The 24,193-nt window shown below is 40.5% G+C and overlaps 1 pseudogene; it reads left to right on the plus strand.

Annotated features, from left to right (window-relative positions):
* The window catches only part of LOC126456404 (agrin-like), a 379,882-nt pseudogene that overhangs the window by 191,317 nt on the left and 164,372 nt on the right, over window positions 1–24,193 (plus strand).

The raw sequence follows: 24,193 nt of genomic DNA on the forward strand, positions 1-24,193 counted from the left end.
GAAAGAGCAGTTTACTACGGAACAGTCACAGTTAAATTGGATAATGTTACACAAATTGTAAAATTACTCAGATTAAAGGTAGCAACCATTCCTCGGACTTAAATAAAGGGTGCATGAGCCAGGGGTTTGGGGGGGGGGGGGGAGGGGGAGGGGGAGATTATATCCACGAGAGCTCAGTAATTTGAGCAGAATAATTTGTCCAGTCATTCTTACTTTGAAATATTTCTATGAGTATATGGGGCAATCAAATGAAAATGAGACAGACTACATAAAAAGCATGGTGTGGATACTGGTAATTCAGATAGGTGAGTGCACTCTATTGGGAATCTGGAAGGAACAGTGTGAATGTTCACCACTATGACATTTTTCTGTTAGACATTATCAACATGTTGTCAGAGAGACGTGTGTGCATCATAGTTCACTATGGAGTCAGGGAAAGAGGTACAGTGATTTGTAGTGCAGTTTCTGAGTTTGGAAGGAGTGACAGAAAGTGAAACTCGTGCAAGATCAGAGCCAGTGTGTATATGTCCTGGGACAACTGGGAAATCCTGAAAAAATGCAGGATCTTCTTCATCTGTTAAAAACCTACTGTGTATGGTGAACACAGTATGTCATGAGTGCATATGTTTGTGGGTAATAAACAATTTTGAGAAGCTGTGGTACCATTGAAAAACAGGATCTGTCTGTGACTGGATAATTGTGTCATTACCCATTCTGCCACGGCTGCAGTGGATGCTGTAATCAGAAATGACCAAGGCAGACACTGGAAGATATTTGGATCATGTTGCACCTCAGACACTGTACCTCTTACACCCTCATGACAGAGCATCTGAAGTTCCAGAAATCATTGTGCGGGGGGATTCCTCACAACCTGATGTAGGAACAGAAGTTGATCAGAATGTTGAGATTGCTGCAGCACCTGAAGTGGCACCACAATGATGAACATCATTCCCCATCTCATATTGCCACAGGAGATGAAACATGGTGTGATCATATTGAGCTGGAGAGCAAGCATCAGAGCCATGGTGTATATGCCTGGGACAGCTGGGGAATCCTGAAAAAAATGCAGGATTTTTTTCATCTGGTAAAAACCTGAGATTTTTTAGAAGTTTTAGTTTCATTGTTTTTGTAATTTTGACTGGTAAAAATTAAAGCTGTAGTTGCAAATAAAATGAGCCATTTAAAGCAGCAAAACACAGTGCACACACAAACATCTGCTGACAGCAAAATGTGTCAAAGGCTTTAGCACGATGACTACACTATACTTCATAACAGCAAACTGCTTTCAGTGAATGTGACATCACAACTATTTACATTTAGAAATGCTCCTACACAGGCAAGACCGACCAACCACTTTTGTGGCAGCCTGCACACGTCTGACCAGTTGCACTCAGCAATTACATCACCATCCTGTTATTGTGATTTTTTAATCTAGGTGTGTTTATTTTGTATGAAATCCTGGTGTTTTAGGGGTAACAAGGCCAAAAAAGCAATAGAAAGCTTTGGACAAAGAAGTGGCTAATGCAAGGAAAGAAATCTGCTCACATTCTGTTACCTAAAGCAGCTGGAATCTTGATGATTTCCATAACTGTCTAAGAATGGATGAATCATCAATTTCTGTGCTCCAGAACATCATCAGACCATCCATAATGAAAAAGTATACAGATATGAGAGAGGATGTGAGCTGTGAGGAGAGGCTGTTAGCTACCTGATGATTCCTAGTGACTGGCAGAGGTGAAGAGGTTCAGTGCTGCTGTATCCACACAATTGTTAACTAAAATTATTCCTGAAACCTGCAGCATGATTCATAGTTTAAGATTCTCATTAAAAAAATAAAAAATAAAACTTGCACGTGGTGGCGCACATCATCTAATAAATACAGCAACAGATACATGTTCATAAGAAATAAAGCATTTAGCAGCTGAAACTTCCTGGCAGATTAAAACTGTGTGCTGGACCAAGACTCGAACTTGGGACCACTGTCTTTCATCGGCAACTGCTCTACCATCTGAGCTACCCAAGCATGGCTCATGACCCGTCCTCACAGCTTTACTTCTGCCAGTACCTCGTTCCCACCTTCCAAACTTAACAGAAGCTCTCCTGTGAAACTTGCAGAACTAGCACTCCTGAAAGAAAGGACATTATGGAGACATGGCTTAGCCACAGCCTGGGGGATGTTTCCAGAATGAGATTTTCACTCTGCAGTGGAGTGTGCACAAATATGAAACTTTCTGGCAGATTAAAACTGTGTGCCGGACGGAGACTCGAACTTGGGGCCTTTGCCTTTTTCTTTGATTGAATGACCCAATCCTCATTGCCTTTCTGGAACATGGCACCACAATTAATGCATAGTGACACACAGAGTCTTTGCAAAAAGTGAAGCAAGCCATCAACTGCAAACACCCAGGATGTTTCAGATGGCATCATTCTGTTGCTGGATGATGCCCAACCTTTTATGATGCCAAAGTTGTTTCAACTAAACTACAGAAGTTGTTTGGAGCCCAGGAGGTGCATACCAGGGTGTAGTTATGTATCTGAAGACAACCACAAACATTTATCGGTATATTTGACTATTTTTTTCTCACAGTGGGATAAATGTATTGACAGTTATTGGGATTACTTTTGAAATAATAAACGATTTGCTTACTTTTTCCCATCTGTCTGATCTTCATTTAGCTGAAACTTACTATGAAACAGTGAGCTAATGTTTAAAAAATGGTATAGGCTTAAATGTTTTGTCTGTTTCTCTAGTTTTCTAGTTTTATGTAGACTAAAATATGAAAAATTATGTACCAACAAAATAAATCATGATACTTAATTGATCTGCATATTCTCCATCTTTCAGCTTGTGATTGCCACCCACATGGCTCAGTGAGGGATGATTGTGAACAAATGACAGGACGTTGCATGTGCAAGCCTGGAGTTTTGGGTCAGAAGTGTACAGTTTGTACTATAGTCAGTTTTAAACTTACCCCATCAGGATGTGCTCCAGGTACATATTTTATTTTAGACCATTATCATTATTTTACTTCATTCTACTGAATAAAAGATACTTGGCTCTTTTAGTCATACACAGCATTCATATTATTTCAACAGCCTATTTTAATTCTACAGGAGATGATCTAGCAAGTGCTGGTACAGAACGACCCATACATCATTCAACAGTACTGAGATTTACTCAGCCAGAGGCTGAAGGAGTGAGCTCACCTTTGTTTAAATCAACTCGTGACCTGTCATCACATAGGAGTGGCCACAGTTATTATTATGAGCATACTGACTCAATGGGCAAGCCACCTGAACTTGCACCAGCCTCCCTGCATCAGGGCGAGGCCACCAACAGTGAGTGAGCACCAACACCTGGCTGGCCAGGCAAAGTTTGTATTGCATATGGACTCTTTGAAGTTTCAAATTTAATTGTTGGAAAAAAGAAATAGCTAAATAACATTTAGTTCATGCCAACATGGACAAATAAGAATAGATAGTCTCAATTCAGTTGAACCTAATAATAAGCACAACAAATACATAAAAACTTATTCATTTGCAGCAATGCATATGTCTAATCAGTTTGTCTTCCCTTCTGGTAAAATTTTTCTCATATTTTGCACAAATACCTGATTATTAACTTCATCCTGTAATTGCTTCCAGTTTCCTTCTTCCAGTTTTTGTATGTTGTTTAAGCTTTGGATCTCAATGTCAGTAGGATTTTTACTAAGCTTCCTTGCAGATTAAAAATGTGTGCAAGATCGAGACTTACACTTGGGACCTATGCCTTTCATGGGCATGCGCTCTACTGCCTCAGCTACCCAAGCATGACTCACAACCTATCCTCTCAGCTTTACTTCCACCATTACCTTGTCTCCTACCTTCCAAGCGTTTAGAAGCTCTCCTGTGAATCTTGCAAGACTAGCACTCCTGGAAGAAAGGATATTGCAGAGAAATGGCTTAGCCACAGCCTGGGGTAGCCTTTCAGAATCAAATTTTCGCTCTGAAACAGAGCGTGCACTGGTATGAAACTTCCTGACAGTTTTAATCTGCCAAAAAGTTCTATATCAATACACACTCTGCTGCAGGGTGAAAATTTCATTCAAGATTGTTACTGATGATGAAATTTTGTGAGAGGCTCATTTATACTTACAGTAAGACTATACTATTTATGTACTTGATATAGGATGTAAAAATAAATTTTCAGTCATAGACAGAAGCCTAAATTTGTTGCTTGGTGAAAGTCCTTTGCAGATGAACAGTGGGTGTTACTTTCATGGGCATGCGCTCTACTGACTCAGCTACCCAAGCCTGATTCACTGTGTAACACTATTGTATTTAGTTGTATTTGTCATGTTTTTAATGACAGTGATGGGTAAATTATTTCGTTATATTATATTTCTCTGCGTTTAATATAAAATACCACCCAGGCTTTAACACTGCATCTAAATGCACAGGAATTTTAAAACGTGGTTATTATTTGCACACATTGTTATTTTCCTCATCATACTGTTTATCAAGTTATCCTTCTACAGTGACTCCATTTGTCATTAATAAATATAAGGATTTGAACATCATATAGTTAATACAGTTTCTCTGAGCAACTGTCTCATGTAGTCCATTCTACATACATTTTCTCCATCTCCAGATTTCTCATTTTTGCAAAAATTACAGTTGTTATTTTTCTATACACATTTCTAAATTCCTGACAAACTTCACCTATTCTGATAACTGTAGTTATTAATACTATTTTCTACCCTCATTTCTGTTAGTTCTTCTATAGATCTAATGTAACTGGGTAGCTTTCTGTATTTTCCACTTCCAGACTATATGTTACCTGATAAAACAATATGTTTACCCATGTTCTTATTAAACATCTAAAAATTTATGTTATCTCTGCCAACTCTATCAAGGTCAAATCAAAGATGTAATCAGTGTTTCTTCATGCATTGGTTCCAGAAGAAAAGTGTTTTTTTTTATGTTAGTTCAGCTCACAGAACTGAGATAATAGTAGTTGCTGGGAGTATTACAGTCATCCTTCAAAGATATTATATTTCTCTTATGTGCATTACATTTCTGCTATAACACCAGAGTTAAATTACATGGGTCTTACCTACATTTTCCCTTATGGTTCTGTTGTTGTTGTTATTGCACGTCAGGTGAGGAGGACATGCAGAAGAATGGTTACCAAAGTGATGAGTGCTAGAAGATATTAGAACTGTCTGTTTTTTCTAATTACAATTCGTAGTGGAATACTGTAGATGTTGTCATGTTACGGTAGGAAACTGAAACACTAACCATTCCAGGAAAATGTCTTGAAAGTTATGCTGTACTACATAATGTTTGTATTGTGACTACATGCCTTGTTTTCACCCAGTCCCTAATGCAGTTAGTAACAACAAGAGTCTGAAAGGTCAGTAAACATTTGTTTATTACATCGTCCTTGCCCCATCTTGTGTGCCGGTCTGCACCACACTGTGTGCCATGCACCAGTATTACTCATTCATTGCTGGTTCCTTGTTGTTCTTCACCTACTACTTTCCCTGTTTGCATGTATCGTTAAACCAAGTATCACTCAAGACTACACTGGATCTGCTCTATCAAATGAGCAAAATAAATTTCAGTATAAAAAAAAAAAAGTTTGTTGTGAGAAACAAACAAACATCTCCTGCTGACATTGGGTGTTGCATGAAACCAGTAATGAGTATTATTTCGTGAGGCTGACTATATCGACACATTGCAGAAATGGGATTGGAAATATTTGTCAAAACAACAGAAAAAATGCACCTGCTGACTTGTTGTAAGGGGGGGGGGGGGGGGGGTTTATACAAAAAAAATCAGCAATGATGCATCTGCATAAATCTTGGTAGCATGGTCACCACCTTTCAAATTTAGAAACCTCTTTTGAATTTTACTACATATGAGTTGCACCAGCAAATGGATAATGGTGTTATGGCATGCACATCCTCTGTCAGGCTGCTTGCCAGTGGAGTTAAATCACAGTATTATTTTATGTATATAGGCTGAAGTGGTGAGTGAAAATTTGTAAGAAGACCGGGAATCGAACCCAGGTCTCCTGCTTACTAGGCAGTTGCATTAGCCACTAAGCCACCTTGGCACAGCAGTTCACATAACTCCATGGATTACCCTGGTATGCCTCCCTCCTCAAACCAAATTCTCACTGCCACCTCAGTTTAATTTAAATTCCCCCTTACACATGAGCAGAATTGTTGAGATTCTCCATATTCTGGAATAGCAACTCAGCATTGAAAGTAAATGGTTGATCCAGCCTGATATCCAGGTAGAACTATCATTTACATTTGCTGCTGAGGTGCTTTTCCAGAACATAGAGAGTCTCAGCAATTTTGTTTGTGTGTAGGGGGGAATTTAAAGCAGACTGTGGTGGCAGTGAGAATTTGGATTGAGGAGGGAGGCATGCCAGGGTAACCCATACAGTTGTGTAAATTGTTGTGCCAACGTGGCATAGTGGCCAATGCACCCAACTATTAAGCAAGAGACCCGGGTTTGATGCCCAGCCTTGGTACAAATTTTCACTCACAGCTGCAGTCTGTATACATAAAATTGTATCTGTATGAGACTAGTAAAGTCTCTGAAGTTGTGTTATTTCATTTAAAACATGATAATCCAATTAATTTTATTAATTGCTGCTATGTGTGGTACTAGGCATATACTTTTGTCTTTGTGAACACATTAAAGGAGTGACTATGTTCTGTGCCTGATCCAGCCATCCCCATTAATAAGTACTTCAAGCCAAACATATTTCTACAGATTCCATCATACTCAAATGCCAAAAACCTATCATAATAGCCATGATTTTTGGATGGTAATAATACTTGGAGTATTAAATAAACAAGGGTTATCCCAGAAGCAAGGTATCTTATTCTTTAACAATGTAGAAAAAGATAGGTTGCTGCATACTGTAAAAAAGACACATAAAGTTGCAGACAGATATGATCAAAAGACACTCACATATAGCTTGCGGCCATAGCCTTTCTCAGTAAAGAAGACTTTGGCTGAAAGCTATATCTGAGTGTCTTTTAATCTTGCTTGTCTGCAACGTGATGTGTCTTCTTTACAGGAAGTAGCAATCTGTCTTTTCCTACATTGTTGATATTCCTACTTGGAGTTTCCATTGTCTGTGTCTTATTTTTTGGTGATAAAAAAGCCCTTTATTTTCTATAATATTTACACCATTTTTTCTACATAGTCACCATTTTGGTCAATGCGTTTTTGTAGGTGCAGTGACAGTTTTTGTATACTCATGTTGTACCAACTTACTGCCAAGTCCTTGAGGAAGTGCAGAAATTCCTGCTTCACCCTGTTAGAGCTGAATTGTCTTCTGGATAAATGTTTTTTCAACTTATAAAACAGATGGTAGTCACTGGGTGTCAAGCCTGGATTAAATGGTGGATGGGTGATTTATTTATTTTATTTGTTTATTTATTTATTTCATCTGTGAATCATCTCACAATGACATACGAGTTGTCACAGTATTACAATAAAAATCAGTAGCTCAAAATATGTATATACACACACAGAATACTAAACTATTCTTTAAAAGGATAGAACAAGTGGTTGGCCATGGTTTGGTGATGGAACTATTTTGACATTTGCCTGAAGTGGTCTAGGAAAACCACAGAAAACCCAAATCAGAATGGCCATACAGAGCAAACCCCATCCTCCTGAATGCGAGGTCAATGCCTTAACAGTTGTTCTGCCTCGTTCAGTTGACCCATATTACACAATGTTCTTTGATTAATGCACAAATATCTTCTGATAAATAATGATATAAAAACATAGTTTTGCTCTTTGTTGCTGCACACACTAAGGACATTAGTTATCAAGAATGTTTTAGGTGCCTTTTTGAACAAATGTAACTGATGGGGAAAAAATTGCCACATCAAGAAGGAGTAAATTAGAACTGGTAGTCTTGTTCCTACATCTGAAAGATGGTATGTGTTCCAATTTCACACCAGTTGCATTAGAGTGGCACTAGTAGTGCTGCTATAAGGATGAACATCAGGTTTGCTAAATTATGCTGTAATAGTTGTGGTATTGCTTATCTTTGAGACTGGATGTGGTGTGTTGATGTTAGCAAGAATGCCTTTAATGTGACAAAGATACAGTTATCAGCACCTCACTGAGCATGAACAAGGTCATGTAATAAGGCTATGAGAAGCTGGATGTTCTTTCTGAGATTTTGCAGGAAGACTTGACAGGAATGTAGCCACTGTACATGATTGCTGGCATTGGTGGTTGGGACAAAGTACAGTCAAATGGATCCAGATGGTCACATGGCATTACCAGCATACGGCTCTGGCATGATGTACTGCATCTGCAGCAGCAATTTGAGCAGCAGTTGGCAACACAGTGACACAACAAACTGTTACAAATCACTTACTTCAAGGGCAGCTCCAGGCCAGGCATCCTTAAGCATGCATTCCAATGATCCCAAACCATTGCCATTTGTGACTTCAGTGGTGTCAAAAGAGAGCTCGTTGGAAGACATGTAGGAGGTCTGTTGTGTTTTCTGACCAAAAGTGGTTCTGCCCCAGTGCTAATGATAGTTGTGTATTGATTAGAAGGAGGCCAGCTAAGGGCATGTAACCAACCTGTTTGCATGCTAGTTACACTGGACCTACATGTGGAGTTATGATCTGGGGTGCAATTTCATATGGCAACAGAAGCTCTCTTGTGGTTATCCCATACATCCTGACTGCAAATTTGTATGTCAGTCTGATGATTTTACCCACTGATTTACTGTTCATGAACAGCATTCCAGGGGTTGATTTCCAACAGGACAAGGCTTGTGAGCATACCTCTCTTGTAAACCAGCATGTTCTACATGGCAGCAACATGTTGCCTTGGCCTGCTTAATCATCAGATCTGTCTCCAGCCAAGCATATGTAGGACATCATCAGACAACACCTCCAATGTCATCCATAAACAGCATTAACCTTCCCTGTATTGACCAACAAAATGGAACAAGCACGGAACTCCATCCCACAAACTGACATCCAGCTCCCGTGTAACACAATGAATGAATGTTGCATGCTTTCATTCAACATACTGGCAGTTACACTGATCATTAATGCACCAGCATTTCTTTTTTGCAGTGACTTGTCTCACACTTACATTTCGACAGGAGCACACCCAGCCCTTCTCAACGCACAAATGCAAGGAGGGAGAAATGTGCAAGGAAATTTAATACCTCAGTTCACTGAGGAGAAACAAGGAAGATACCACACACAGAACAAGTGTCAACACAAACAAAGATAACCAACACCAGAAATATCGATAGTGACTATTAATCAGCAGGTGAAGTAGCACTAATTCTGTCCCTCTGTGTTTTGATGAGAGACAGAGCTGGATTCCAAGCAGTATTTAAACAAAATCCACCATCTCTGTTAATAAGGTTGCTTGATAGTTTGATTTCAACAGCTTCCTTAATAACACTATCCCAATAGCTGGACGTGCAAGCCAGAATCTCCGTGTTGTTGAATTCCGTAAGATGACCAGTGTCAATGCAATGTTCTGCAATAGCGGATTTGCTTGGCTGTTGTAAGCATGTGTGATGCTTATGTTCAATACACTGGTCTTCCACAGTCCTGATTGTCTGACCAATATATGACATGCCACAACTGCAAGGAATATGACAGACTCCAGCCTTACACAAAACAAGATCATCTTTTACGAACGCCAACAGGACCTTAATCTTAGAAGATTTCACGTCATATTTCCACAAAATACAGCCAATCCTGTTGGAAATGCTTCCTGCATAAGGCAAAAAGGCCGTAGACTTAGATGCCACTTCGTTGCTATCGTCACTCACGCATTGCACAGAAGGCTGATAGCACAACACACATTTATCTGCCTCTCACTATAACCATTCTGACGAAAGGTGACTTCGAGATGTGATAGCTCAGCTGTCAAACTTTAAGGGTCTGAGATAACGTGGGCTCTGTGAACCAAGGTACGAAGTACTCCTTCACGCTGAGCTGGATGGTGACAACTATCAGCTCGCAGATACAAGTCAGTGTGAGTAGGCTTCCTATAAACAGAATGTCCCAACGCACTATCAGTTTCCCTTTTGACCAACACATCAAGGAATGGAAGGCATCCATTCTTTTCCACCTCTATTGTGAACTGAATATTCGGGTGGATTGAATTCAGGTGTTCCAAAAACCAGTTTAAATTCTCACTACCATGAGGCCAAACAACAAAAGTATCGCCTACATATCTGAAAAATCGTGCAGGTTTCAAGGTCGCCGACTCCAATGCACGTTCCTCAAAGTCCTCCATAAACAAATAGGCCACAATAGGTGACAACGGACTTCCCATTGCTACTCCAACAGTCTGTTCATAGTACGGACCATTGAATAAAAAGTAAGTGGAAGTCAGCACATGTCGAAGCCAATTTGTTAACTCGACACCAAACTTAACCTCAATTAGCTGCAATGAATCAGAGAGAGGAACGCGAGTGAAATGAGAAACCACATCAAAACTGACTAAAATATCAGAGTCATTCAAACGCAAACCCTGCAATCGACGTAAGAAATCTGCAGAGTTCTTAATGTGGCATTCACACCTACCTATTAGTGGGCTCACCAAACTAGCAAGATGTTTAGCTACACAATGTGTCAGAGTACCATTATTGGAAACAATAGGCCTCCATGGGACAGCCTCTTTATGGACCTTAGGGAGGCCATATAATCTAGGTGGTACAGCACAGTAAGAATTAAGACTCTTGACAGTCTCCTGTGACAAAGAACTTTTCTTCAGAAGGTTATTTGTCTTTCTCTCAACACTTTTAGTAGGGTCAGCACCGATTTTGCGATACGCCGAATCAGAAAGTAGACACTGCATCTTTTGAATGTAATCATGCTTGTTCAACAAAACGGTGGTGTTTCCCTTGTCAGCAGGTAAAATAACAATATCAGGATCCATTCTGAGTGAACGTAAAGCAGCCTCCTCAGCTGCTGTAATGTTACACTTGGGTGGACGGGCCCCAGTCAACACACGACAAGCTTCCCTCCTAACCTCTTCCGCAACCTCGGAAGGTAGTTTATAAATAGCCTGTTCGATAGACCTAATAAAATCAACAATTGGCAAACTCTTAGGTGTCGGTGCAAAGTTCAAACCTTTCCCCAGCACAGACAAAGCTGCGACGTCAAACTTTTTCTCTGTGAGATTGATCACAGAAAGTCGAGAATTAAAATTAGAATTAGACACTGAGCCAAGGAAACGTTCAAAGTTCGCCGAATGATGAGCAGTTACAGATTGAAATTCCCAGTCAGACTGCGACCAAGAGGCACCGTTCGCCCAATCCCAAGAAAATTCAGAAAAATTAGCTGCCATCATTAAATGAAGCTGAAATAATTGTAATTTGTTTTGATTCTTTGATGACTTCACTAGAGAGTAAACGACAATGTCATCTGCAAACAGTGTAATAGGACTGGTCCTGTTGTTTACTAAAACATTTATATACAATGCATGAGAAAGAAGTGAAGCACACAGAAGACATAGTCAGATGTCAATATAACTTTGTACATGTATGCACCATTAGCAGGTATGTACAGGAACGGGATCAGATGTTGAGTCATCACTGTGAAGGACACAAGCTATGTACCTGTATGAGAGAGCATTATGAGTGCCTGACACAGTTTGAAAGGGGCATCATCATTGGTCTCCATTCGCTCGGCTGGTTGAATTGTGCAATGTCCTTATTTGTGATGCATTTGGATGTGACAGTGGCCCAGTCTTGTACTGCATGGGAAACTGACAGCAGACATACTCGTCATCAAGGTCCCAGTCGACCACATCTGACCATCACAAGGGAGGATCGACCTATTGTGAACCAAGCACATTGTAACCCTTTCACCTGTGCCTGCCATCTGTGCACACATTCTTTGTCATCTCGCACCACTGGTCAGAGGCTACCACCAGGCAGACTGGGGAATCACTGTCCATGCAATGACTGGAATTAACATCACAACAAAAAAGGCTGCATTTGGAGAGGTGTTGTGACTGGCATGATTATGATCAGCAGATGAATGGCATCGCGTTGTGTTCAGCGATGAACTATGTTTGTGCTTCTGCCCCACCCTGGGTGGCCATTGTCATCGAGTGTGTCAGTGATCTGGGGAATGGTTCCACACTTGCAAAGATTTGGAGAGGTACAGTAATGTTACTCCTGGTGTCATGGTGTAGAGGACCATTGGGTATGGCTTCAGGTCATGGCTGGTAGTGACTGAGAGAACTCAGACACATCAGTACATTGAGGTCACCCTGTGTCCTCATGGGTTACATATGGTGTGACAGTTTTGTGGTGCTATTTTTCAACAGGACAACGCTGATTCACATATGACACATGTCTCTATAAAATATCTGCATGATGCTGAGGTACTCGCATGGCCAGCAGGAACAAGCATGGGACCAGTTCAGGCGTCATCTCCATCCAAGTGCCTGTATCTAGGATCTCGTGCACCAGTTGCAGCAGTCATTAGCCAGATTACCTCAGGAGGGGATACAAGGGCTTTACAATATGCTTCCTGACTGAGTCAGTGTGAGCATTCAGGTCAGAATGCGGGCAATGTCATACTGATAAGTGGGCATATGCTGCCAAGTTCCTTGTGAATTTGACTGGATTTTGTAATCACTGAAATAATATCACATACCCTCCTAGACTGTGAAGATTCATTTCAGGCCCTCCTCCCCTTCTGGGTGCTTTGCTTTCGTTTTTAGGGCATGTAGGTGAAGATCAGCAGAGGGCTATAAAGCATACTTTCAAACCCTAGATACAGATTCAGTTTCACTAGATGACTTTCCAGTAATTACTACAAGTGTGATGTTTCTGGCAGAAAATCACATATCCAATCACATATCTTTGGCTGTAGTCTATAGCCCCACAACTTGATTAGGAGACACTTGAGATGAATAGTGTCAAAAGTCTTGTGAAAATCTAGAAATATGTAATCATATGAATATAATAGAGGGAAACATTCCACGTGGGAAAAATATATCTAAAAACACAGATGATGTGACTTACCGAACGAAAGTGCTGGCAGGTCGATAGACACACAAACAAACACAAACATACACACGAAATTCAAGCTTTCGCAACAAACTGTTGCCTCATCAGGAAAGAGGGAAGGAGAGGGAAAGACGAAAGGATGTGGGTTTTAAGGGAGAGGGTAAGCAGTCATTCCAATCCCGGGAGCGGAAAGACTTACCTTAGGGGGAAAAAAGGACAGGTATACACTCGCACACACACACATATCCATCCGCACATACACAGACACAAGCAGACATTTGTCATGTCTGCTTGTGTCTGTGTATGTGCGGATGGATGTGTGTGTGTGTGCGAGTGTATACCTGTCCTTTTTTCCCCCTAAGGTAAGTCTTTCCGCTCCCGGGATTGGAATGACTCCTTACCCTCTCCCTTAAAACCCACATCCTTTTGTCTTTCCCTCTCCTTCCCTCTTTCCTGATGAGGCAACAGTTTGTTGCGAAAGCTTGAATTTCATGTGTATGTTTGTGTTTGTTTGTGTGCCTATCGACCTGCCAGTACTTTTGTTCGGTAAGTCACATCATCTGTGTTTTTAGAAATATGTAATCATCTTGAGATACCATGTCAATATCGTCCATTAATAAAGGGCCAACTATGTTTCACATGAACATTATTTTCTGTCTGTGCAGGTTATGTGTCAATAGATCATCACCTTAAAAGTATTTCATAATGTTGAAGTACAGTAAATGTCCCAAAATCATACTACAGATTGATGCCAGTGATATTAGTCTGTAATTCAGTGGATTACTTCTATTTTCTTTCCTGTGTATTGGTGTAACTTATGCAGCTTTTCATTCTTTCATTTTTTATCAAGTGAGCAGTTGTATATTACTGATAAAAATGGAGCTATTTCATCAGCATACTCTGTGGATATTGAAAATTAGCTGATAATGATTTGAGGAGAATGTATATCTTTCAATTTTAGACAGGTGGTCAAGTGCACTACTGAGCCATTGGCTCTGTATTGGAAAATGAATATTGTATAACAGAAAGGAGTTCTGAGAATACTGAAAAATTAGCTGCGAGTCATTTGAGAAGAATATATACATTGTAGTTTTAGGCTGATGGTCAGATCCTTCAGTCTGTTTGATACTGTTTTGTAATTTTTTCAGATGTTAGTTTTTTGGATGAAAATTTCCAGCCCACTCCAGCTACTGTTCATATAATAAGTCTTTTGGGTGACTTATGTACCTCAGACTCAGAATGCAGAGTGAGAAACAGCTGGTGTGTGCATGGAACATGCATGTGTAAGGATGAATATGTGGAAACTCCTGACAGGCAAGATTGTGTAGGTAAGTTTTAATAATACACACAGGGAGAAAATTAAAAATCTTTTGTACCCAAAAACATAAATTAATAACTAACTTCATTAACAGATTACCTGGTGCCTGCTTTTGATGGACATTCATATGTGCAAATAAGACGTCTAAAGGCTTATCACAGACTAAGTGTGGATGTAGAATTCAGCACATATAACAATAATGGAATTATACTTTATAACCAGCAGATGGCAGATGGTACTGGAGATTTTGTGTCACTTGCTGTTGTTAATGGGTAAGATACTTTAGTATTACATAATGTTTGTACAATATGATAGCATTTAAAATTGATCTCAGATGTATTTACAAAAGTTTTGTGCTCATTTTCCATGCGAGCTGCACAATGGAGGTTAACTTTACTGATGAAGAGGTGATTAGTTGATACTGTTTTGTAATTTTTTCAGATGTTAGTTTTTTGGATGAAAATTTCCAGACCACTCCAGCTACTGTTCATATACTGTTCCGAAAAAATAATGCTGGATGAATGATAGAAATAATTTTTTATCTCAATATTCTCTATTAAACTTCCATAGGTTAATGGTTTGTGTTAGTAATTTGGGGTGTTTGTCTGCAGGCACAGAATGAGCATTATTCAACTTCTGAAGATTAGGAGTTTAGAGGGGGACAGGGCCATTCGTGATATAAATTCTGTGTAGCCTTAAGAGATCAAACTGGCACTAGATTGATGACAGTTGGTTTGGTACACAAGTCAGCCTGAGTTTGGGTTTTAGGTAGTTTTCTATGTTCATTTAGACGTATATCAGACTTGTTCCCAAAAATATAGAACACAAACTGTTAAAATATGATAATGCATAGAGCAAAGTTTGGGCAATAAGCAGATTGTACACTTGACTTCATTCACTTAGATTAACTGATAACTGGCATCTGACCAGAAAGATGAAAATAAAAACATTGGCTGAAGATACAAAGGCAGAAGCCAGCGGACAGTATGTCAACAAGTGGCAGCGAATGATAGGATAATGGCTAGGAAAGAGAGAATCTCATATTCATAGTCCATATTTGTTATTATTGCTATGCAGTTGTTTAATCTTCTGATGTTTGTGTGGGTTACTGATAACTGAGAAGGGAATATGTTACAACATCCAAAACTGCAAGTAATTAGCACTGCACAGACTTCAAAATAAATCTGTGATACTTAAAAAACTAATAACAGAAATTGTTCTCAATTATGGTAATTGTGTGTGTGAGAGAGAGAGAGAGAGAGAGAGAGAGAGAGAGAGAGAGAGAAAGGGGGGGGGGGGGGGTTAGTGTGAAATGCACCTACGAATCATACTGGAAGTAAAACCTTCTCATCTCTTGCAGATCTGGTTACTAATTATTTCAACTAGTCAATAGATAAGTGACACATTGCCCATTGGCTTACATCTTGGGATTTTCAGCTGACAGGCCAATGTTTATTTATCAGTTTTTGTGATATTTCTTCAGCATGAGTGGCTGGCATTGTCAGACGTTCACCCTCAATTGCTGGTGGGAGATTGTAGGGTGAGCCTGTGACAGTACCAACCACTCATGCTGGCAAAATATCAGGAAAACTGTTAAACAAACATTGGCTGAAGATCCCTAGGCAGAAGCCAACAGGCAATATGTCAACAAGTGGCCATGAAAACCGCAACAATTTTGTAATAGTGTAACTGTAATTTCAGATACTTACTTGAGTCATTTTTCTATAGGAAATTGAGCAGTAAGATAATATTGTTGAAAGCTGTCACACCCCAGTTCATTTCCACAAGTGGATGTTTTACACAGATTTTACTCGATTAAACACTCGAAAATGTTACACAATACCTCTATGAACATTTATGCAATTTTATTGCATAATATGTTTTTTTAAATTTTCATATAATCTTCTGTTAATATAAATGCAGTGTGCATCTCATTAACATAATGGTTTAAGAAATCATTTTTGTTCTGGCAGGTATGTGGAATTCAGGTACAACTTGGGTAATGGTCCAGTTGTCATCAAGTCAACAGAACGTGTGAAACTCAACCACTTTCATAAAGTGAGCGCTAAGAGGTACCAAAGAGATGGCATGCTGCGATTGGATAATGGAGAGTTTACTCTTGGCCAGTCACAAGGAGCACTTAGATCATTGGACCTGCAGGAGGATGCCTTCATTGGCCATGTGCCCACCAACGCCTCCAAGTGTGTGGGACAACTGCTATCACGGGTATTCATTGTGAAACAAACGAGGAAATTCTTTTCATTATTATTTATTGCATGATATATTCTTAAAGTGTCACACACAAATATTTAACACATCACTGAAACAGCTTAATTTTGTGGGAGCAAAAACTGCCATACAGCATCTAACCAAAATATTAATACAAAATTAGTGGAGAGAAGAGAGCTTCCCTTACTCAAAAACAAGGAAAGAAGAGAGGTGAAGGTGTGTGAAAGTTCAGCAGTTTTAGTTATTATTAAATGATCATTGTTTGATGACACATTACAGTTACCAACTACCATGAAGTGTTAATAATGCCAATTGACTGGAAAGGCACTGTTGGTCCAGATTATCCCATTCCTCAATGGTGCTTTGGTGTGAATCCCTCAGAGTGGTTGGTGGGTCACATTGTCCATAAATAGCCCTTTTTAATCCATCCCAGGCATGTTTGATAGGGTTCATGTCTGGAGAACATGCTTGCCACTCTAGTTAAGCAATGTCACTATCCTGAAGGAAGTCATTCATAAGATGTGCACGATGGGGTGCGAATTGTAATCCATGAAGATGAAAGCCTTATATGCTGCTAATATGGATGCACTATTGGTCGGAGGACGGCTATGGATGCACTGTTGGTCGGAGGACGGCATTCACATGTTATTGAGCCAATACGGTACCTTCCATGACCACCAGCAGTATACATCAGCCTCACATAATGCCACCCTAAAACAACAGGGAACCTCCACCTTGCTGCACTCGCTGGACAGTGTGTCTAAGGCATTCAACCTGACCCAGTTGCCTCTAAAAACATCTCTGATGATGTCTGGTTGAAGGCATATGTGACACTCTCCGGTGAAGAGAATGTGGTGCCAATCCTAAGTGGTCCATTTGGCATGTTGTTGGGCACATCTGCACCGCGCTCAATGGTGTTGTGGTTGCAAAGATGCACGTCGCCGTGGACATTGGGAGTGAAGTTGCGCGTCATGCAACCTATTGCACACAGTTTGAGTCATAACATGATGTCCTGTGGGTGGACGAAAAGCATTATTCAACATGATGGTGTAGCTGCCAGATTCCCTCCAAGCCATAATCTGTAGATAGGGGTCACTGCAGTAGGTAGCCCTTGGGTGGCCCGAGTGAGGCATGTCATCAACAGTTCTTGTCTCACTGTATCTCCTCCATGTCTGAACAACATCACTTTGTGAAACTTCATAATTTCGCAGCGCAAAGAGTGATCCATAAAATTTCTTCTAATATTTCGACTGAATACCGTCCAGCCATCTTCAGAGTGAACCAGGGCGACTGACGCTCCAACACTTGCTCCATCCTTTTAAGCCCATGGACTGCACTACTGCGCATGCAGCCACAGATATACAAGATGCCAAAGACGTTAATCGGTGGCATAGAGGTATGGTATAGGCATGGAAATGAATCTACGGCTGTGCAATCGATCGACATGGTGATATTGATGTATCACTGCGAGCTGCACCGTTGTCATGTCTTTGTGATTTTATTACAGAAATTGCCGGATTACACAATTTGTCCAAGCTGAAACAACTATCTCTATTAATCAAATTCATCGCCAACCAAATTTCAGTTGTTTCATTCACTGCTGAGTCCCAGACAGTTGAAGTCGAGGCTAAAATTTCGACGTTATCGTACACCATAGAGTGCCCAGTGTCAATACAGTGCTCTGCCACTGCAGCTTTATTAGGTTGTAAGAGCCGGGTGTACCTGCGGTGCTCTGTGCATCTCTCCCGGACAGTACGTGTCATCTGTCCAATGTATCAACGGCCGCATTCAGAGGGGATCTTGTAAACACCAGGCTTCCGAAGCAACAAACCATCTTTAACGGAACCCAGGACTGCTGCTGTCTTTGGTGGAGGATGAAAAATCACTTTAACTTTCTGCTTACTGAGGATCCGTCCTATTTTTGCCATTAGGCTTCCCATGTGTGGCAGAAAAGTCATCGATTTAAAACTTCTGCTTTTCTTATACCCACAGTTGGTTTCATTTGTAGCGCCTTGTGTATCTGTTGTGAAGAGTAACCATTGGATTCAAAAAATCTTCTCAGGTGTAGAAGTTCGTCCTCCAGACTGCTCTTGTCAGCAATGATATGTACTCTGTGTTCTAAAGTTCTGAGTACACTCATCGTCTGTGAAGGATGGTGGCAGCTATTTGCGTGTAAATATAAATCCGTATGGGACAGTTTTCAATATACTGCATGTCCCAAAGTGCCATCTTTGCACCATACCAGCAAGTCTAAAAATGGAAGGCATCCATCTTTTTCAATTTCCATTGTGAACTGAATTTGTCTGTGGATGGAATTCAGATGATCTAAAAACTCTTTTTAACTTGTCTTCACGATGTGGCCACACTACAAACGCGTCATCAACATACCTCCAAAACACTGTGGCTGCAAGCTAACAGATTCCAGCGCCTTCTCCTTGAAGTCCTCTGTAAAAAAGTTTGCCACCAAAGGTGACAAAGGATTACACATGGCGACACCGTCAAAACATATTCAAAGAAAGTTGAAATCTCTTTATCAAAACTTTTTCCAATGAGAAACAATGATTTTGAAAGAGGAGCCTTTGTGAACAACAACAGTACATTGAAACTGACTAACATATCAGAATTGTTCAGTTTGACTAATTTCAGTTTGTCAATAAAGTCCACAGAGTTCCGTATATGATGAGCACATTTTCTGAACAGATGCCTTAATCATCATCATCATCTTGGACAGTTTCCAGCAACTGGCTGGGTCTGTCGGGAACACAAGCCTCTCCATCGTGTTCTGTCTTTCCACCATTCCCCCTCTTCCACCTTCGTCCAGTTCTCTCCTCTTCTCGTCACACATTCCTTCACTCCCTTCACCCATCTATCTCTTGGTCTTCCTCTGGGCCTCTTCCCCTCCAGTTCCAGATCAAACATCCTCTTTGGAATTCTTCCCTCATCCATTCTCTTCATGTGTCCATACCACTGCAGTCTTGATTTTTCTATCCTGTCCTGTACTGGTTCCTCCTTTAGTCTTTCCCTCACATACAATAATGATGCTAATGTTTGGCACAATCATAGGTTGGAGAGCTGATGTTACTCACTATCGGACGCAGAGGAGCATCATGCTTGTGGATGTTTGAAAGTCCATAAAGCTTTGCATGCACCACAGCACTTGGTTCAATCTTTGCACAACTTCTGGTGGAAGGGGAGAGGTGTTCAGAAGCGAAGCAGTCTTCCTTACCACGTGGTTGGTGGGATCTTTACTGATCTTTCAGAATGTGCTGTCACTCAGTAAACTGTTCATTTTATTATGATAATCGTCATGACACATTAAAACAGTGGCATTACCTTTATCAGCTGGAAGAACCATTGTCTCCGTATCCTGGCAAAGTTTACATAGTGCAGCCCTCTCTGCCACACATATGTTACTCCTTTGTGGGCAAGCCTTCATAACTGCTCGACAAGTTTTACATCTTATTTCTTCTCCTGATTCTGTAGAACAAGGACGAACAGCTTCTTCAACAGCACTGATGAAAGCTGCTATTGGTAAAACCTTCAGTGTGTGTGCAAAGTTCAGTCCTTTAGCTAAAACCATCATTGCAGTGTTGTCCAAATCTTTATCCGGCACTTTAATGACGGATTAGCGAATAACAGTTTTTTGCTGTGAAGATGTCTCAAGACAGCTAAACGTTGCCATCTGTCTCGATGTGGTTACCTCATGAACCCAGTCTGACTTGGCCCATGTTATACCATGGATTCGGTTCCATGAAGTATTGGGTAACTCCACAGATATCCTTAGTAGATGTAGGCGATAAAGTTGTTCTGAAACCAGGCTCAATTTTTGGCAGGTAAAACGGTTCCCCTCCTTAACAATAGCAGCATCTGCATCCCTTAAAATTTTATTCATGGCAGTCGACTTTGTAAAATGTACTAACCTGGCAAATTTGGAACCATGCCATGGTCATGGCATCTTAATAAAAAACTTAAAGAGCTCAGTAACCTTGCTCTCAAGTGTCTTAACTTATACAATTGGCAAACACTTAAAACCATTTCTTCCCTAAAGAGGTACTTAATGTACATCTTCATATTTTCAAGGCGCAAAGAGTGATCCATAAAATTTCGTGACCGCAGCCACGTAAATTCGACTTCTAATATTTCGGCTGAATACCGTCCAGCCACCTTCAGAGTGAGTCAAAGTGACTGTCGCTCCAGCACTTGCTCCATCCATTTAAACCTGTGGACTGCACATGTGGCCACAGATACACAAGGTGCCAAAGATGTTAATCGGCAGCATAGAGGTATGACATATGCATGGAAATTGATCTATGGCTTTGCAGTCAATCCACATGGAGATATCGATGTATCACTGCGAGCTGCACTGTCGTGACATCTTTTTACAAAAATTGCTTGATTCCACAATTTGTCCAAGCTAAATCCACCATCTCTCTTAATTAAATTTGTCACCAACCAAATTTCAATTGCTGCCTTCACTACTGAGTCTCAGAAAGATGAAGTAGAGGCTAAAATTTCGATGTTATCGTACACCGTCGAGTGCCCAGTGCCAATACAGTGCTCTGCCGCCACAGATTTAATAGGTTGTAAGTGCCGGGTGTTCATACAGTGCCCTGTGCATCTCTCCTGGACAGTACGTGTCATCTGTCCGATGTATGAAAGGTTGAATTCAGAGGAAATCTTGTAAACCCCAGGCTTTTGAAGCACCAAATCATCTTCAACGGCACCCAAGAGTGCTGCTGTCTTTGATGGACGGTGAAAAATCACTTTCACTTTATGCTTACTGAGGATCCGTCCTATTTTTGACAATTGGCATCCCACATATAGCAGAAAAGCCATCGATTTAAAACTTTTCCTTGTATTCTTGTACTTTTCTTATACCCACAGTTGGTTGCATTTCTAGCGCCTTGCATATCTGTTGTGGAGAATATCCGTTGGCTTTGAAAAGTGTTCTGAGCTGTAGAAGTTCATCCTCCAGACTCTCATCAGCAATGATGTGCTATGTGTACTAGAGTTCTGAGTACACTTGTCGTCTGTGAAGGATGGTGGCAGCTATTTGCGTGTAAATATAAATCCGAATGGGTCAGTTTTTGATATACTGTGTGTCTCAAAGTGCCATCATCTTTGCGCCCTACCTACTCATTCAAAAATAGAAGGCATCCATCTTTTTTTATTTCCATCGTGAACTGAATTTGTCTGTGTATGGAATTCAGATGATCTAAAAAGACTTTTAACTTGTTTTCACCATGGGGCCACACTCCAAACGTGTCATTAACATACCTCCAAAACACTGTGGGCTTAAGCTAGCAGATTCCAGCTCCTTCTCCTCGAAGTCCTCCATAAAAAAATTGCCACCATAGGCGGCAAAGGATTACCACCCATGGCGACACTGTCAGTCTGTTCATAAAATTCATTATTGACTAAAAAATATGTTGAGGTCAAAACATGTTCAAAAAAATTGAAATCTCTTTATCAAAAGTTTTTCCAATGAGAAACAACGATTCTGAAAGAGGAACCTTGTGAACAATGACACTACATCGAAACTGACTAACATATCAGAATTGCTCAGTTTGAATGATTTCAGTTTGTCAATGAAGTCCACAGATTTATATGATGAGCGACTTTTGCCACCATTTCCCAAGAATTTTTAGATCATTTGAATTCCATCGGCACACAAATTCAGTTCACGATGGAAACCGAAAAAGATGGATGCCTTCCATTTTTGAATGTGCTGCTTCGGCACTAAGATGATGGCACTTTGGGACAGGCAGTATATAGAAAACAGACCTGTATGGATTTATATTTACATGCAAATAGCTGCCACCATCCTTCATAGATCATAAGTGTACTCAGAACTCTAGTACACGGAGTACATATCATTGCTGATGAGAGCAGTCTGAAGGACGAGCTTCTACACCTCAGAAGAGTTTTTGAAGTCAACGGTTACTCTCCATTAGAAATATGCAAGGCGCTACAAATGAAATCAAATGTGGGTATAAGAAAAGCAGAAGAAGACAAGGAAAGTTTTAAATTGATGGCTTTTCTGCCATACATGGGAAGCCTATTGTCAAAAATAGGATGGATCCTCAGTAAGCAGAATGTGAAAGTGATTTTTTGGCATCCACCAAAGACAGCAGCCATTCTGGGTTCCATTAAAGATGATTTGATGCTTCGGAAGCCTGGTGTTTGCAAGATTCCCTGTGAATGCAGCCATTCATACATTGGACAGACAACACATACTGTCCAGGAGAGATGAACAGAGCACAACAGGTACACCTGGCTCTTACAACCTAATAAATCTGCGGAGGCAGAGCACTGTATTGACACCGGGCACTCTATGGTGTATGATAACATCAAAATTTTAGCCTCGACTTCATCTTTTTGGGACTCGGTAGTGAAGGAAGCAATTGAAATTTGGTTGGTGACAAATTTAATTAATAGAGATAGTGGTTTCAGCTTGGACAAATCGTGGAATCTGGCAATTTCTGTAATGAAATCACAAAGACGTGGCGACGGTGCAGCTCACAGTGATACATCGACAAATTTTAGCCTCGACTTCATCTTTTTGGGACTCGGTAGTGAAGGAAGCAATTGAAATTTGGTTGGTGACAAATTTAATTAATAGAGATAGTGGTTTCAGCTTGGACAAATCGTGGAATCTGGCAATTTCTGTAATGAAATCACAAAGATGTTGCGATGGTGCAGCTCACAGTGATACATCGACATCACCGTGTGGATTGGCTGTGCAGCCATAGATCCATTTCCACGCATATGCCATACTTGTATGCCACCGATTAATGTCTTTGGCGCCTTGTGTATCTGTGGCCGCATGCGCAGGAGTGCAGTCCATGGGTTTAAAAGGATGGAGCAAGTGCTGGAGCATCAGTCACCTTGGCTAACTCTGAAGATGGCTGGACAGTATTCAGCTGAAATATTAGAGGAAGAAGCCGAATTTATGCAGCTGCACCCCCGAAATTTTATGCATCACTGTTTTCGCCGTGAAAATATGAAGATGCACATCAAATACCTCTTCGGGAAGGAGGTGCTTATAAGTGTTCACCGATTGGATAATTTAAGACACTTGAGAGTGAGGTTACTGAGATCTTTAGTTTTTTATTAGGATGCCATGACCATGGCATTGTTCCAAAGTTTGCCAGGTTAGAACATTTTATAAAGTTGACTGCCATGAATAAGATTTTAAGGAAAGCTGGTGCTGCTATTGTTAAGGAGAGGATCTGTTTTACCCCCAAAAATTGGACCTGTCTTCGGAACAACTCTATTGGCTGCATCTAAGGATATCTGTGGAGTTACCCTATAATTCATGGAACTGGATCTATGGCGTAACATTGGCCAAGTTAGACTGTGTTCGTGAGCTAGCCACATCGAGGCAGATGGCAAAGTTTTGCATCTTGAGATGTCTTCGCAGCAAGAAACTGTTATTCAACTCTCCGTGTTTGTTGGCAGTAGTTTATCTTGTAGTGAAGTTGAAATAGATAGTTCCTGCGAATTACTTTGGATAGAGGTTATACTCAACAACCATACCAAAACAATAATTGGCTCCTTCTACCGACCCCCCGACTCAGATGATATAATAGCTGAACGCTTCAAAGAAA

This window comes from Schistocerca serialis, chromosome 2 (assembly GCF_023864345.2).
Source record: "Schistocerca serialis cubense isolate TAMUIC-IGC-003099 chromosome 2, iqSchSeri2.2, whole genome shotgun sequence".
NCBI lineage: Eukaryota > Metazoa > Arthropoda > Insecta > Orthoptera > Acrididae > Schistocerca > Schistocerca serialis.